General features: G+C 37.1%; 1 non-coding gene across 1 annotated transcript; it reads left to right on the top strand.

Annotated features, from left to right (window-relative positions):
* Nucleotides 1–1,823: 1,823 nt before the first annotated feature.
* Nucleotides 1,824–1,931, top strand: LOC138391035 (U6 spliceosomal RNA). The gene has a single exon (XR_011234678.1). It is a non-coding gene; the product is annotated as a U6 spliceosomal RNA (small nuclear RNA).
* Nucleotides 1,932–6,462: the final 4,531 nt, after the last annotated feature.

Raw genomic sequence — 6,462 nt, 5'->3', positions numbered from 1 at the left:
TGCATCTTTTACCACATTGGAGCTTAACTCATTTTTTTTTTTTTTTTTTTGTTGAGACAGAGTCTCACTTTGTTGCCCAGGCTAGAGTGAGTGCCGTAGCGTCAGCCTAGCTCACAGCAACCTCAGACTCCTCGGCTTAAGCGATCCTACTGCCTCAGCCTCCCGAGTAGCTGGGACTACAGGCATGCGCCACTATGCCCGGCTAATTTTTTCTATATAGATTTTTAGTTGTCCATATAATGTCTTTCTATTTTTAGTAGAGACGGGGTCTCGCTCAGGCTGGTCTCGAACTCCTGACCTCGAGCGATCCACCCGCCTCGGCCTCCCAGAGTGCTAGGATTACAGGCGTGAGCCACCGCGCCCGGCTCTTAATTCATTTTTATTCAGTAACCTCACCTCTTTCTTCTCAGCAATGTAAGCTACTCTGTGGCAAATTTTCTCTCTTCCCTTTGTGTTTTATTCTGGATGGTTTCTAGTGCTTTGTCTTCAGTAATTCACAAATTCACTAACATATTGTTCTATCCAGTTTTTTTTTTTTTGTCACCTAAGACATTTTAGTTTTCATTTCTGGGAGTTCAATTTGGGACATTTTTATATCTTCCATGTCTCTACTTAACATATGCAGTCTTTCCTCTAGCTTTTTGACCATATGGAATACAGTTATTATAATGTTTTATACTGTTTTTAACTACCTCCATCGATCCAAGAATCTCAACTAACTGCAAGCAGGATAAATGTAAAAAGAAAACCACATCAAGTCACATTATAATCACGTGCTGGAAACCACTAATAAAGAGAAAATTGAACAGCAATCAGAAGACATAAAGATTAATATGGCAGCAGCTTTCTCATTAGAACTTAAGCAAGTCAGAGGAGATAGCAGAACCACATCTTTAATGTTCTGAAAAAAAGTCTGAATTCTTAATGCAGTAAAAATATTTGAAATTAAGGCAAATAAATATATTTTCAGCCAAATCTGAGAGAGTTTGTTGCTAAAAGATTTGTGCTATACTACAAGAAACATTAAAGGAATTTCTCCAGACTGAAAGAAAATGATATATGGTAAAAACTCGGACTTACGGGAAGGAATGAAGATCCCAGAAATAATAAATATAGTAAATATAATTGTCCTCATAAAAAACTATAATTTCTTTCAAAAGTAACTAAAGAAAAATAACAGTAGTGTATTGTTAATATTTATACATAGGTTTTTAACATATGTTGAAGTGAAATGTATGACTATAGCATTTGTTTGATAATGACAAAGTATGGTCCAGGCATGGTGGCTCATGGCTGTAATCCTAGCACTTTGGGAGGCTGAGGCAGGAGGATCCCTCGCTTGAGTCCAGAAGATTGAAACTAGCCTGAGCAACATAGTGAGATACAGTCTCTGTAGAAATAGGCAAAAAAAAAAATTAGCCGGGCATGGTGGCACACGCCTGCAGTCCCAGCTACTTGGGAGGCTCAGGCAGAAGGATCACTTGAGCCCACGAGTTGGAGGCTGCAGTGAGCTATGAGCATGTCATTGTACTCCAGCAAGATAGTAGTTGTAAACTCAACCATATAGATTAATACATTAAATGCAAATGGTCTACACTACAATTAAAAGGCAGAACTTTTATACTGAGTAAGAAACCCAATTATATATTATATAAATACACAAATGTAAATTTATGCAATAATAAAATATATTCTTAAATATTAAGACACAGATAAGTCAAAAGATCCACCATACAAACAATAGGTATAAGAAAGCTGGAAGACTATATTGGTATCAGACAAAATAAACTTTAAGACAAATATGTCATCAAGAATAAAGAGGAGTGCTAGCTTCGGCAGCACATATACTAAAATTGGAACGATACAGAGAAGATTAGCATGGCCCCTGCGCAAGGATGACACGAAAATTAAAAAAAAAAAAAAAAAAGAATAAAGAGGATACTAACAAAGTACCACTAAGAAATTCAAAAAGAAAAAAAAAAAAAAAGAATAAAGAGGAGATTTCAAAACAATAAAACTGTTAGCTCAATATAAAGACATGACAATATTAAATGTATATGCACCCAGCTGAGAGTTTCAAAATACATGAAGTAAAAACTGACATATCTGAAGGAAAAATAGATAAATTTACAGTTATAGTTAGGTTACAAGTAGACAAAAAATAAGTAAGGATGTGAAAGACTTGAAAATCTTTATTAGTAAAATAGATTTGAGATCTAAATGTAAAAAAAATGAAACCATCCAAGCCCCAGAAATAAAAAAGGAATGAATTCCTTTGGAACTAGGAGAGGGAAAATCTTTTCTTATTACTCAAAATCAGAAGAAGTGATAATAAAGACTGACAATTTTAAGTACTTAAAGATTAAAGTAAAAAATACTTGCATGGAAAACAAAACCATAGGCACAGCAAAAGACAAATGAAAAATCGAGAGAAAATAATTGGAGCTTGTACCACAGACAAAAGCTGATTTGCCTTAAAAACTGAGAAGATGAGACCAAAAGCATGAAAGGACAATGGACAAAATTTGCAAATAGTTCACAAAAAAAAGAGTAAAATGTTTCTTAAACATATGAAAAAAATAACTGAGCTCACACATAGTAAGACGAAGTCCATTTAAAACAACACGAATTCTCTTCTGAATTTTCTTGTGGCAAATAAACTAAAAAATAAATAAGAAAAAAAAAACCATTAAGACACCATTTCTCAGCTGTCTTTTTATCTCAACTATCAAATTGTCAGAAGTCCAAAAATTCGAGAACACACTCTGTTAGCGTGGTTGTGAATTATTAGACACTCTCATATACCACTAGTGACAATGCAAAATTGTACAGCTCCACACAAGGGAATTCAGCATTATCTAAATTAAATATGCAAATCAACTTTCAGGAAACTACTTTGAAGAGACATTTCCACATATAAAAATATACTTCAAAGGTAATTCATTGCAACATAATTTGGAACAGCAATAGATTAGAAACCACCTAAATGTCAATCTGTAAGGGATTATTGAATAAACTATGATAGCCACTATTTAATTAAGAGCTTGAATTTAGCACCACTAAACCTGACATTATGTGGTTCTGATAAGATGTATTATGAAATGGATAGCATTACCTATAAAAAAATTCTTGGCCGGGCGCAGTGGCTCATGCCTGTAATCCTAGCACTCTGGGAGGCCGAGGCGGGTGGATTGCTCCAGGTCAGGAGTTCGAGACCAGCCTGAGCAAGAGCGAGACCCCGTCTCTACTAAAAATAGAAAGAAATTATGTGGACAACCAAAAATATATATAGAAAAAATTAGCCAGGCATGGTGGTGCATGTCTGTAATCCCAGCTACGCCAGAGGCTGAGGCAGGAGGATCGCTTGAGCCCAGGAGTTTGAGGTTGCTGTGAGCGAGGCTGACGCCACAGCACTCTAGCCTGGGCAACAGAGTGAGACTCTGTCTCAAAAAAAAAAAAAAAAAAAAAAAGAATTCTTGTCAAGCTTCTTTTCATCTGAATTTAATCAAGACTTTATGCTTAACTTCTAGTGTTCAGGAAATAGAGAAGATATAGGAACTAATTAATTAATGACACCATGAAGAAATAATTAGACAAATCCAGAATGTGGTATATACTTAAGAAAATAGGCCTACTCTCTTGGAAAAGTCAATATTATGATGAAAAAGTGTGGAGATATATTCTAGATTTTAAAAGTCTGAAAAGGCAGCAAAATGCAACTGGAGAAACTTCATTAGGTCTTGTTTATATTAAGCAGATATAAAGACATTTTGGGGACAGTTGGGGAAATTTGAATACACACTGAAAATTAGATGATATTAGAGAATCTTAATTTTTCACGAATGATACTGTTAATATGGTTATGGAGGAGGATGTCCTTATCCTTGGAACATGCATATTATAGTATTTGGGGTAAAGTTTGATGTCTGCAATTTATTTTAAAATGATTCCCCAAAAGTGAGAAAAAGCAGATATTGCAAAAAAATGGTAATACTTGTGGAAGCCAGTAATATACAGGTCATTGTACTGCTCTCTCAATTTCTCTATTTGTTTGAATGTTTTTGTAAGAATATTGAAAAATTTCCACTATAATTTGTCCAAGTAGAGGTTTTTTCCTTCTCTACCCTATGGGTAGTTTGTGAGCCCTTTCAAACTGAGGACTTTCACTTGCCGTCAGTTCTGTGATATTCTTGTTGTCACTTCGACAGATATTTCCTCCCCTCCATTTTTTTTTCCTTTTGGATTCATGTTACTATATATGGATTTCAACATTGCAATTTCTTGTCTCCATATGGTTTAAATGTTCTTATATTTTCCCTTTTTAAATTTTTTTTTTTTAACTTTCTCAAAGATGTCTTCTTAGCGAGTTCCTGAACTCATCTTCTAGCTCACTACGTTATTCTTTGGGTTTACTCACTCTGCACATTAATCCTTTCATGGAGTTTTTTTCTTTCAGTTATTATATTTTTGATTCCTAGCATAATTTTCTTGCTCTTGCTTCCTTTTTCCAATATCCTCTCTTATCTCTTTTAGGATATTTAATATGTTTATTTTATTTTATTATTTTTTTTTATTTTATTTTTTTTTGAGACAGAGTCTCACTCTGTTGCCCAGGCTAGAGTGAGTGCCGTGGCGTCAGCCTAGCTCACAGCAACCTCAAACTCCTGAACTCAAGGGATCCTCCTGTCTCAGCCTCCCGAGTAGCTGGGACTACAGGCATGCGCCACCATGCCCGGCTAATTTTTTCTATATATATTTTTAGCTGTCCATATAATTTCTTTCTATTTTTAGTAGAGATGGGGTCTCGCTCTTGCTCAGGCTGGTCTCGAACTCCTGAGCTCAAACGATCCGCTCACCTCGGCTTCCCAGAGTGCTAGGATTACAGGCGTGAGCCACCGCGCCCGGCCTAATATGTTTATTTTAAATTCTTGTTCTGGTTGATCTATTAATTCTGTGGAGTAAGATGTTCCATTTTGTCTTTCCTACACAGTGCCTGTGACCCTCGGATGTCTGGATTGGACCATCTCCTTTTATCTGCCCGTCACTCCCACTTCACTTCCAATCAGGGAACTCTGCCCCTCATGGAGCTTGTATCTCTGCTCTGCTCTTTCCTAAGAGCTGCTTTAAAAAAAAAAAAAAATTCAAAATATTAAGGGGGTGCAAATCTTTTTGGTTACATGGTTAGCTTTTGTGATGCTTGAGTCACGGCTGTAGGTGTACCCGGCACCCAAATAGTGTTCACTGTACCCATTAGGTCCGTGTTTGCCTCTCCCCTCCTCCTTGCGCCCCCGACCCCCTGCTTGATTTCCATGGAGTTGTACTTCCCTCTGTGCACAGAGCTGCTTTCTTGGAGCCACTAGAGGTGAGGGGAGGTGGGGAGGGATCTAAAGGAAACAGTTGGAACCAAGTAGTCTGCCTGCACCTGAAATTACCTCCTCCAGGTTCTAACACTGCCCCAGTATTGCTCTGGCACTGGCCTGATGCTGTGTTGTTGATGGTTTGCACCCACAGTAGAAAAGGAGAAAGCAATGATGTGCCCAGTCCAATGTGGGAGAGAAAGAAAAAGACACAACTAAGTTCTCATCCAGAATATCTCTTTTCATATTAGCTCTCTTTCTTATCCAGACTGCCATTTCCTTCAGGTTCAGACACTAATATAGTCTTTTTCACTCCCAGAGATTTCTTACAGTAATTATGTTAAGTTTGGGTATCTATCAACATCCTTCTTGCTTCTGTGGCATCTTCACGGTTGAGTTGAAGGAGAAAGACGTTAGTTTGCCATCTTGTATCCAAAGGGTTGTCTCTGAAAGATGTTAATATTTTACTTTTGAATCCTTTTCCTTTCAAATCATTTTCTTGTGAAGTATCAGTTTATGCCAACACCCTTGTTAATTTTCTCTTCTTCAATTATTAACTAGTCTACTTCCACGACATCCTTATTTTGGTCAGTGGCTTTGCTTGTGATTTGAGCAGCTCTCTGCTACTGTTTTCCATGACTTTCTATGAAGGTCCTACATCTTTTGTGAGAGATTTGGAATGAATTCACAAATAGGTGAATGGAGACAAAAAGACACGTTAAATGAGGAGGGATGTTTGAGAGCTAATTTTTATAAATGATTGGCTCACTAGCAAACATATTAGCACAACTTTTGCTTCTTTGTGCAATCTCTTCGCTGTGGGGACTTGCCTAATGAGATCTTGACTAATAGGGACCCCCTACAGGCACTTAATAGGGCTGTGTTGAGTGTTACCCGAGCTGGTGCTCATGATTTGCTCAGCATTTGTGCCTAGCACAGGTACAGTTGATGACTCAATCCTTTGTGTGGCTGCTGTGCACCATAATACCACAGCATGCAGTGTTACAAATGCTCAATTGCTTACGACTGCATTTCCTAAGAGTCTGTGACTCCTAAAAGGTAGAAATGGTTTCTAATTAATCTTTGTTATTCCTAACACCTATAC

This window comes from Eulemur rufifrons, chromosome 8 (assembly GCF_041146395.1).
Source record: "Eulemur rufifrons isolate Redbay chromosome 8, OSU_ERuf_1, whole genome shotgun sequence".
Lineage (NCBI taxonomy): Eukaryota > Metazoa > Chordata > Mammalia > Primates > Lemuridae > Eulemur > Eulemur rufifrons.
The sequence above is the reverse complement of the archived record's forward strand: the minus strand, read 5'-3'. Positions and strand labels throughout refer to the sequence as shown.